The sequence below is a fragment of the Lutra lutra genome, chromosome 11, assembly GCF_902655055.1.
Source record: "Lutra lutra chromosome 11, mLutLut1.2, whole genome shotgun sequence".
NCBI classification, from domain to species: domain Eukaryota; kingdom Metazoa; phylum Chordata; class Mammalia; order Carnivora; family Mustelidae; genus Lutra; species Lutra lutra.
The window spans coordinates 9,301,840-9,313,976 of NC_062288.1; positions in this window are offsets into that span (position 1 = coordinate 9,301,840).

Below are 12,137 nucleotides of genomic sequence, written 5' to 3' on the forward strand. Positions count from 1 at the left end.
TTAATTGCCTTTGGTAACATAGTGCTGCCAAGAAATTTATTTCCAGTTTGAGTCTCACTTTTTGTTGATGAGTTTTGTTATAATTATTTTTTTGTTGTTCTGATTTTTGGTTTTACTTATATTCATGTTAGTTAACATATAGTTTATTATTAATTTCGGAATAGATTTTAGTGATTCATCAGTAGCATATAACACCCAGTACTCACTACATCAAGTGCCCTCTTCAATGCCCATCACCCATTTACCCCACCCCGATCCACCTCTTCTCCAGCAGCCCTCAGTGTGTTTTCTTCCTTCCTCCCTCCCTCCCTCCCTCTTTTTCTTTTCTTTTATTCTTTTCGTTTCTTTTATTAATGTGGTCTGTCACATTGATTGATTTGCAAATGTTGAACCACCCTTGCAAGAATCCCAGGAGTAAATCTCACCTGGTCATGGTGAATTTTAATGTATTGTTGAATCCTGTTGGCTAGTATCTTGGTGAGAATTTTGGCATCCATCAGGGATATTGGTCTGTAATTCTCCCTTTTTGTGGGGTCTTTGTCTGGTTTAGGGATCAGGTTACTGCTGCCTCATAGAATAAGTTTGGGAGTTTTACTTCCATTTCTATTTTTGAAACAGCTTCAGAGGAATAGGTATTAGTTCTTTAAATGTTTGGTAGAGGTCCCCTGCAAAGTCATCCAGATCTGGACTCTTATTTTGGGGAGATTTTTGATTACTGCTTCAATTTCCCTGTTGGTTATGGGTCTGATGAAGTTTTCTATTTCTTTTTGGGTCAGTTTTGGTAGTTTATAGGTTTCCAGGAATGCACCCATTTCTTCAGAATGCTTAATTTGTTGGCATATAATTGCTCAATATGTTCTTAAAATTTTTTGTATTTCCTTGGTGTTGGTCATGATCTCTCTCCCCTTTCATTCATGATCTTATTAATTTGGGTCCTTTCTCTTTTCTTTTGGATAAGTCTGGTTAGGGGTTTATTGATCATACTAATTCTTTCAAAGAACCAACTTCTAGTTTCATTGATCTGTTCTACTGTTCTTCTGGTTTCTATTTCATTGATTTGTCCTCTAATTTTTCTTATTTCTCTTCTCCTTTTTGGTTTAGGCTTTATTTACTGTTCTTTCTCCCGCTCCTTTAGGTGTAATGTTAGCCTGTGTATTTGGGATTTTTCCAATTTTTTGAGAGAGGCTTTTATTGCCATGTACTTCCCTCTTAGGACCACCTTTGCTGTATCGCAGTTTTGAAATGTGTTTTCATTCTCATTAGTTTCCATGAATTTTTTAAGTTCTCCTTTAATTTCCTGGTTGACCCATTCATTCTTGAGCAGGATGCTCTTTAACTTACAAATATTTGAGTTCCTTCCAAATTTGAGTTCCTTCCATTCTCTCTCCTGCACCATTTATCCTAGCAGTTTGCACCTCCATTGTTGTTTGCTTTGCAGTAATACCCTTTTTTATTTCAGCCTGATTAGATTTTATTCCAGAAAGGGATCCTCTAGTGTCTTCTATGCTTTTTCCAAGCCCAGCTAATATCTTTATAATAATTATTCTGAATTCTAGCTCCAACATTTTACTAGTCTCTGACAGTTAGTACTGCTTCTTATTCTTTTTTTCTGGTATGAATTTTTCTGTCTTGTTATTTCGTCCAGAGAAGAATAGATGAATGAGGGAACAAAATACAAAAATATAAACCCCAGTGTAATAATATGCAGTAGACAAATCAGAAGAGATCAGAAACCAAAAAAGAAAGAAAGAAAAAAAGAGAGAGAATATAATCAAACAGGTAGACAGAACAGGGTGATACATTAGGTCCTGAGTGTATTTTGGTCTGTTTGGTAGAAGACACTGAATCCCAAAATTGTAAAGAAAAACTTAATTAGATACAAAAATGAAATTGATTACAGTGAAAGGAAGCCAAAAATGAAGACTCTCTCTATATATATACATACATATATGTATATATGTATATAATGTAAATGTAGAAATGCAAATTAAAAAGACATAAAAATGGTTAATAAAATAAGGAACTAGTTGAAAAGAAAAGGAAATTTTAAACTGAAAGACTGAAGAATCATGAGAAAAATCCTTGAATTCTATATACTGTTTTCCCCTACTGCTGGAGTTTTTCAGTTCTGTGTGATTGGTAAACTTGGTACTTGCTGGATGTTCATGCTGGTCTTCTGGAGGAGGGGCCTGTTGCACTGATTCTCAGGTGTCTCTGGCTGAACAGAGTTGCACCGCCCTTGCCAGGGGACCAAGCTCATTGTGAGCCCTCTGGATTGCTCTATGTGGCTTTTGTTCCCTGAAGACGTCCCACACTGCTGTAGAGGATGAAAATTAAAATGGCAGCACCCTGATCTCCAACCCCAGAGCTGAATGATCTCAGCCCCCACTCTGCAGTGCACGCTCAGGAAAAGCTGTCACTTTTTTCTCTCTGGTTTCTGTATGCACTCTGTGTTCACCAAGCCTGTGACCACGTGTTTTTATCTCAGGCACCTGACCCTATTTTGAATCTCCAAACTTTGCAGACTCCCACAGTGTGTACCCTGCAGCTCGAGTCTCCAAGATTCCTGTGGCACACATCCATATCCACACTGATCCCCCTGTCCTGGGAAGGAGGAGGCTTTGCTGTGGTTCTGCTGCTTGCTGGGCCCCTGCTTGGAGAGTGGTCACTGGATCATGCTGCGGTTTGCAGTTTGTGGCAACACTGAGCTGAAAGCCCATTCCTTGGCTCACTGATTACAGCTGGCTTCCCCTCTCCAATGCTTGGGAACTCTGCTGCACTCAGGCAGCCCCATTCTTTCTGTGACCCTGGGCATCCTGAGACCATAGTATCCCAACTAGGATTCTGTCCTGCTTCATCACCTGAGCACCTTTCAGGCAGGGATGTCCCTCACTGGAGGAGACTTCTAAAAGTTCCAGTTGTGCACTCCAGTGCTGTATCACTCCGGTAGCCAGCTATGGAGGCTCCCTTCCCCTTTGGTTTATCTTCCAATATACCATCTCAGATTCACTTCTCCACACCTCCTACCTTGCAAAAAGTGGTTGATTTTCTATTTGTAGAATTGCACCAGTTCTTTTCTATTACCTCAGGTTGAGTTCACAGGTGCTCAGAATGATTTGATAGCTCTCTAGCTGAATTCAAGGAACTAGATGAAACTAGGGCCCCCTACTCCCCCACTGTCTTCCTTCCAATCTCCCCAACTTGTTTTTTTAAAGAAGGCAAGGAGTTCTGACCCCTTGATTAATAATGGAACATAATAATGGAACAGAATGACAACTAATCACACTTCCTTTTCATTGAGACATGGAGAATATTACAGGCTGGATTGTGTCCCCACCAAATTCACCTACCCCCAGTACCTCAGAATGTGATTGTATTTGGAGATAAGGTCTTTAAAGAATTAATTATGTCAAAAGGAGGTCATTAGGGTGGGCCCTATTTCAAAATGATGTTCTTAGAAGGAAATTTGGACACAGACAAGTGCAGAAGTAAGATTATGTGAAGATGGAGAAAGAAGACTGACATCTACAAGTTAGGGAGAGAGGTCAGAAGAAACCAACCTTGCTGACATCTTGATCCCTGACTTCTAGCCTCCAGAATTGTGAGAAAATTAATCTCTGTTTAAGTCAGCCAATTTGTGGTACGTTGTTATGGCAGCCCTAGCAAACTAATACAGAAGGCAAGTTTTATTGCCTTTTTTCTCTTCCTGTTTCCTAAAAGAAATACAAGTTCAAGTGACCAAATTTTGGGGTACACAGTAATCTCATAAGAATAAAAAGATCATGAAATATTGTTTTCCTTTGTTGCAATAAAGACATGTAGAATTTTGTGAAAATGTGTACCAGAGAAAAGAATCAGATTGTCTTTATTTTTTAATTGAAATATAGTTGACGTACAATATATAATGCCAAGTGGATACATAGTGATTTGACAGTTACACATTACGAAATGCTTACCACAGGTTAAGGGGATCCCAGTTTTTAACTGTGCTTTAACAATTATTTATTAACCAGTTAATTTCATTGTCAAGTAGCTTTCTTTTAAAGGTTTTTATGAACACTGTATTTCCTGTATACATGATGTTTAGATAGCCTGTGTTTATATTTCAGTGGCTTGAGTGAGTATAAAATTGGGTGTCACCTAACTTTTCTTGAAAATTTGACTGAAATTAATTACTCCATTGTAGCCTAGCACGGTGTTAGTAAGGAGAAATTGACACTAACTTGAAATTTGTCCTTCTTATTTTTTTTTAATTTTATTTTTTATAAACATATATTTTTATCCCCAGGGATACAGGTCTGCGAGTCGCCAGGTTTACACACTTCACAGCACTCACCATAGCACATACCCTCCCCAATATCCATAACCCCACCCCCCTCTCCCAAACCCCCTCCCCCCATCAACCCTCAGTTTGTTTTGTGAGATTAAGAGTCACTTATGGTTTGTCTCCCTCCCAATTCCATCTTGTTTCATTTACTCTTCTCCTACCCCCTTAAACCCCATGTTGCATCTCCTCTCCCTCATATCAGGGAGATCATATGATAGTTGTCTTTCTCCGATTGACTTATTTTGCTAAGCATGATACCCTCTAGTTCCATCCACGTCGTCGCAAATGGCAAGATTTCATTTCTTTTGATGGCTGCATAGTATTCCATTGTGTGTATATACCACATCTTCTTTATCCATTCGTCTGTTGATGGACATCTAGGTTCTTTCCATAGTTTGGCTATTGTAGACATTGCTGCTATAAACATTCGGGTGCATGTGCCCCTTCGGATCACTACGTTTGTATCTTTAGGGTAAATACCCAGCAGTGCAAATGCTGGGTCATAGGGTAGTTCTATTTTCAACATTTTGAGGAACCTCCATGCTGTTTTCCAGAGTGGTTGCCCCAGCTTGCATTGCCACCAACAGTGTAGGAGGGTTCCCCTTTCTCGGCATCCTCGCCAGCATCTGTCATTTCCTGACTTGTTAATTTTAGCCATTCTGACTGGTGTGAGGTGATATCTCATTGTGGTTTTGATTTGTATTTCCCTAATGCTGAGTGATATGGAGCACTTTTTCATGTGTCTGTTGGCCATCTGGATGTCTTCTTTGCAGAAATGTCTGTTCATGTCCTCTGCCCATTTGTTGATTGGATTATTTGTTCTTTGGGTGTTGAGTTTGATAAGTTCTTTATAGATTTTGGATGCTAGCCCTTTATCTGATATGTCATTTGTGAATATCTTCTCACATTTTGTCAGTTGTATTTTGGTTTTGTTGACTGTTCCTTGGCTGTGCAGAAGCTTTTGATCTTGATGAAGTCCCAATAGTTCATTTTTGCCCTTCTTCCCTTGCCTTTGGTGATGTTTCTAGGAAGAAGTTGCTGCGGCTGAGGTTGAAGAAGTTGCTGCCTGTGTTCTCCTCAAGATTTTGATGGATTCCTGCCTCACATTGAGGTCTTTCATCCATTTGGAGTCTATTTTTGTGTGCAGTGTAAGGAAATGGTCCAGTTTCATTCTTCTGCATGTGGCTGTCCAATTTTCCCAACACCATTTGTTGAAGACACTGTCTTTTTTCCCTTGGACATTCTTTCCTGCTTTGTAAAAGATTAGCTGACCATAGAATTGAGGGTCTATTTCTGGGCTCTCTATTCTGTTCCATTTATCTATGTGTCTGTTTTTGTGCCAGTACCATGCTGTCTTGATGATGACAGCTTTGTAATAGAGCTTGAAGTCCGGAATTGTGATGCCACCAACTTTGGCTTTCTTTTTCAATATTCCTTTGGCTATTCGAGGTCTTTTCTGGTTCCATATAAATTTTAGGATTATTTGTTCCATTTCTTTGAAAAAAATGGATGGTACTTTGATAGGAATTGCATTCAATGTGTAGATTGCTTTAGGTAGCATAGACATTTTCACAATATTTATTCTTCCAATCCAGGAGCATGGAACATTTTTCCATTTCTTTGTGTCTTCCTCAATTTCTTTCATGAGTACTTTATAGTTTTCTGAGTATAGATTCTTAGTCTCTTTGGTTAGGTTTATTCCTAGGTATCTTATAGTTTTGGGTGCAATTGTAAATGGGATGGACTCCTTAATTTCTCTTTCTTCTGTTGTCCTTCTTATTTTGTCTCCTCTGTGTGATTAAAGAATTCTTTCTCTATTCCTGAAATCAATCATAATAAGAACTGCCTCAATAAAAACTGATACTTTATATAGTTTTTTACACAGACAAATTCTTCAGAGAAATTTTGTGTTCTTACATCTTGTAAAAAGTTGTCTGTTCAATCTGCTGGTTTATCTATTTAAGGAGACTGCCCTTTTGTTACTTTTCCTTTGTTCTTTATATATTTTCTGAATTGTTTTACCTTGCTTGGTTCAAGCCTTTTTATACTTTGTTCAATTTTTAACTCACTTCTGTTTCTTGCTGTTTGTAATTTGTGCTCTGATATTATTTTGGTTCTCAATTATTTTTCGCATGCAGTTTTCTTTTTTTTATTTCATTCTATTTTTAAAATTATTTCACTGATGAGAAATCATTTTCTGCAATTCTGCAATTCACGTCTTTATTAAGTTGCTTTTTGTTTGTTTGTTTGCTTGCTTGCTTGCTTTGTCACAGAAAGTAGTTGTGGAGAGTTTTCTTCTGTTTCTTTTAGATTTCTACTCTTAGGTTCCTTATCTGACTTCTGTATGCTATTGTCATTTCTTTGTGATTTTATTTTTTAGTAGTATGACAGTATAATTTAACCTTAATCCTTTTTAAAAATATTTTTATACAAATTTTAAAACATATAAAAATAGGAACAGGATAATTTTCATTTCTAGGCAGAACATGGGCTATTCTGTTGACTTTCACTTTGCTCTCTGTCCTGCGGCATCCCGCATACTTTGCAGAGTCCTATTTATCTCTATAGAACTATAACTTAGAAGCTGTGTTTTGCTTCTCTTCCCTTCTCTGTGGCCTGAGGATGTAGGAAAATGGCATAGGCCTAGTTCCATCTGTGTTTCCTTTGTTTAAGAATGTGGATTTTCTCCTCTGAGATATGACCCAGTACCCTATTCCAATATTTACTTAGTCCAGAGTGTACCCCATTATTGCAGGGGAAAACCTATGGTCTGAGACTGTTCTAATTCCACACAGGTCTGATACCTCTCATCTCTGCTCAGTGTCTTGCTTTAGAGGCTTCTAGACTTAAAGATTTCTTTTTGAATTTTGCCTAACTTTCCTACTAAACCCCTCAGACTACTTTTCTCCAAAGTAAGAAATATTTATGGAAATTCCCAATATTTCATTCACTCTTTCTGGAGCTTAGGGTAAAGGTTAAGAAGGTGTGCCAAGCCACACCAAAATGTTTTTTTTTTTTTTTCTTTCTCCACTACTCACTGAAGTTATGGCATGAATTTGTGTCCTTTTTCTTGTTCTTGAAATTTTTGCTGCCACTAGTAATTACTGTTCATTACATTAGCTGTTGGAGGAGATGAATTCTATGCTCTCTGTGTTACTTGACAGTGCTGTTTTAATAAGTGGATGGGAGATTAAAATAGGCCCTGCTATCTTGTGATCCTTTTAACCCAGAACTCTTTAATTGGAAATTGAGAGATCTCTACACTGTTACAAAAAGCTCTTTGATATGTCCTGTTTTTGTCTTCCACTCACTTTCTTTGAACTGCTCGTACACCTACCCTCTGCTAATTGATGCCACAGGAGTAATTTAACCCTTAAGAAGATAATTGTTTAGCCTCCTGGTATTATACCAATTAACATGGGCAAAGCCAAGAATAATAGAAAACAGAACAGTACAAATGGCCGAACCAGAATTATTGTTACAGAGCAGTGAGTTTAGTTGCCTGTTTTTACAGGAAGAAATGGAAGTAAATGAGGAAAATAAATATAAAGTCCTGGCATTTAAACCAAGCTTCCCAACTCTTAGGTTAGAGTTATTTTTCCATTTTATCTCTTGGTTTCTCTACCATCCCAAAGTGACTCACCAAAAAGGCTACTTCCCAGCTCTTTAAAAAAAAAAAAAAGGGAAATTTAATACCTAACCTTTGGTTTAGTTCATTCTAGCCTAAGAATTAAGTACCAAGGAAGAATATAATGTATTCACTATGCAAGAGGACCAACTTATACAATACTTATACTGCAATATCCAGTCCCCTCAGTTACAGCTAGTTAATTCAGTGGATTTTAGTATCTTCTCCCTTTCTGTTGTTCATAATGCAACCCATTTAAGACAATTAGTGCTATAAAATGCTCTTGTCAAAGGGGTTGGAATATCTTGGATGAAGGAAGATCAGTGGTTTGGCCAAGAGTGTTTAAGGACGTCAGCTTCCCATCATGATGGAAAAACTGGAAAAGCACCTGCCCTCCCAAAGTAAGAAAATGACAAAACTGGACAAAATACATGGAAAAAAAAAAAAAAACACACCTGTTTTCAGAGACTGGAAAACAGGAAATACAAAGCTGATCATAAGGGGAGGATAAAAGAGAGTCTTAAAGTCACTCCAGCATTCTGCCAGAAAGGGACTTTGCAAAGCCAAGCCACAAGATAGGGAGAAGGAGCCCACTCAGAGAGTGGTGGTCTTGAGTTCAGGAGGTAATTATTAGAGATGAAGGAATCCAAGATGGCTGGAATTCTTTGGGCTGATTAGCATAGGGGGTGGAGAAAGAAATCTGCAGAGACTGGAAATCTGCAGAGTTCCCCTGGAATCTGTCAATGAAAACTAAGCTGTGCTAATGTAAGCCAGACACCACAGGGCTGGACTACCAGTGATCAGGAGCACTAAGATGATTAACTCCTGGAAGACACAAGATCTGGAAAACATGTAAGTTCACTAGCAATCCTATAACATTCAAAGGATAGAGAGAGTACAAATTTAAGTCATTAAGTTTAAGCAATGGACAAATTCTTTGCAAGACAAGGTTATTGGTGGTAAATTGATTTACCTATCTATGGCTTTTATATACACATATATAAAAGAAATTGAGTTCATAATTAAAAACGTTCCTACAAGGAAAACTTCTGGCCCAAATGTCCTCAGTAATGAATTTTACCAAACATTTTAAATGACAACAACAATGTAATAGTAATAGTAATAAGCACAAGCTCATGTAGAAGAGAGAACCCTTACCAGGTCAATTTTCGAAGCTAATATAACTGATAACCAAAACCAAATACTCAAAACTGCCTACCAATGTTTCATGGCATTGATGCCAAAATTATTAACAAGCTATTAAAAAATTGAAGCTAGCTATGTATAATAAGGATATTATATTATGACCAAGTAGAATTTTTCTTAGGAGTGCCAGGTTGGCTTAACATTTGAAAAATCAATGCAATTCAATGTTAGGAGAATAGAGAAAACATGTGTTCCTCCTTCAGGAGAAGAAGAAAAGATGCATTTGACAAAATTTAGTTTACATTTATTATAAAAAAAAAAACACCTTCATTGTAATAGGAGTAAAGGGGAACTGTTAAAGGACATTTTTTTTAAAATATAGAACTAGAACTAATAACATCATACTTTATGGCAAAAGATGGAATTCATTTTCCCTAAGATCAGGAACAGTGCTCCATTCCCATCATCTTTCATTGAACAGGAAGTCCTTGCCACTCTGGCCTGTAGAAAAAAGCAAGACAGAAGTGAAAGGCACCTTTTGTGTTGGGAATCAAAATATCAATTTGCTTTATTTGCAGATGGCATTACTGTTTATAGACGTTCCTAAAGAATCTCCAAAAATTATGTTGGAATTCACAAGTGAATTTACAAGGCCACAGGATGCAAAACTAATTCACTTGTATTTCTATATATTAGCAATGAAAAATTAGAAAATGAAAATTTTAAAATAGCATGCTTATGTGTTAGCATCAAAATCATAAAATATCTCAGATAGGGGCACCTGGGTGGCTCAGTGAGTTAAAGCGTCTGCCTTTGGCTCAGGTCATGATCCCAGGGTCCTGGGATAGGGCTCTCTGCTCAGCGGGGAGCCTGCTTCCTCCTCTCTCTCTGCCTGCCTCTCTGCCTACTTGTGATCTCTGTCTGTCAAATAAATAAATAAAATCTTTTTAAAAAAATATTTCAGATAAATTTAACAAAATGTATGCAAAACCTATATTCTGAGAACTACAAAAACAAATCAAAACACAACAACAGATATGTTTGCGGATGGAGAAACTCAATATTGTTAAGAGCCTAACTCTCCCCAAATTGGTAGATGCAGAGTCAGACCCAATCAAAATCCCAGCTAGCTGTTTTATAGAATTTGACAAGATTAGCATAGGCAATCTTAATGATTTATAAGGAAATCTTAAAGTTTATAAGAAAATGAGAGGGCCAAGAGTAGCCAAAATAATTTAAAAACAAGGACAAATTTCAAGAAGTCAAGTCTTTTTTTTTTTAAGATTTTATTTGTTTATTTGACAGACAGAGATTACTAATAGGCAGAGAGGCAGGCAGAGAGAGAGGAGGAAGCAGGCTCCCTGCTGAGCAGAGAGCCTGATGTGGGGTTTGATCCCAGGACTCTGAGATTGATTTAAAAAAAAAAAAAAAAAGGCCAAAGTAATTCAATGGAGGAAAGTATAAGTTTTTAACAAACAGTGCTGGTACCACTAAATATATGGGAAAAAATAAATCTCAATAAAATCAAAATCAGTAAAGATCAAAACTGTAAAACTTCTAAAAAACAAAATTTTGTGATCTCAGTATAGGCAAAAATTTTAAACAGGTATAACTATAAGATATTAATGAATTAGGCTTTGTTAAAATTAAAAATGTTTGCTCTTCAAAGAACAATTCAGAATATAAAAAGGCAAGCCACAGATTAGGGAAATACACTAACAATACTTATATCTGTCAAAAAGACTTGTATAAAGCATATATAAAAAGCTTGAAACTCAATAATTAGAAAATAACCCAATTTTATTTAGGTAGGGAAACAAATTAAACATTTACAAAATAATATATATGAATGACCAATAACCACATGAAAAGATACTCACTATTATTAAAAATTAAAAGTATCATAAGCTACTACTACACACCCTCCAGAATAGGTTTTTTTTTAAAGGACAGCATCAAATATTAACAAAGATATGACTCAGCTGGAACTCTCATTGATTGCTCTGGGAATATAAAATGATCTGATCATTTTAGAAAATACTTTAGTTGTTTTTTATAAAATTAAACATCTATACCCTAACACCAACTGTCTACTTTTATTGAGTGTAAGCCCTGTCTCAGTATGGTGTTTTAGGATGCAGAGAAAAAGGAACCCCCTTGCACTATTGATGGGAATGTAAACTGGTACAGCCACTGTGGAAAACATTATGGAGGCTCCTCAAAAAACTGAAAATAGAGCTACCATTTGATCCAGTAATCTCACTACTGGGTGTTTACCCCAAGAACACAAAGACACTAATTCAAAGGGTCTATGCTCCCCTGTGTTTATTGCAGCATTATCCGCAATAGCCAAGATATAGAAGCAGCCCAAGTGTCCATCAAAAGAAGAATGGCTAATGGAGATGTCACACACACACACACACACACACACACACACACACACACACATGCATACATATATATACACACACATATATATACATACACATATCATATATACACACAAACATACACACACAATGGAATGTTATTCAGCCATAAAAAGAGTGAGTTCTCGTCATTTGCAATAACGTGGGTAGATCTAGGGAGCATAATTCTAAACAAATGAGCCCGTCAGAGAAAGACAAATACCGTACGATTTCACTCATGTGATATTTAAGAAACAAAACAGTTGGGCAAAGGGGGAAGAGAGAGAGAGAGAGACAAAAAACAGACTCTTAACTATAGAGAATAAACAAATGTTCTCCAGAAGGAAGGTTGGTCGGGGAATGGGCGAAATAACATTAAGTAACAGACGGAATTGTCGAATCACTACATTGCCCACCTGAAACTAACATCATACTGAATATTAACTACACTGGAATTAAAATAAAATCACAACAAATTTCTGTTTGAACCTTGAAACAACTTTTCAAATTTATGTTATTAGAGAACATTATTTTTTTTAAAAAAAGGTTTGCGAATTTTTATCCGAAGAACCTCAGAAAGACACAAGGTGGCGGTGTCACTCCAGGAAAGCTTATGTTCCGGCTCTAA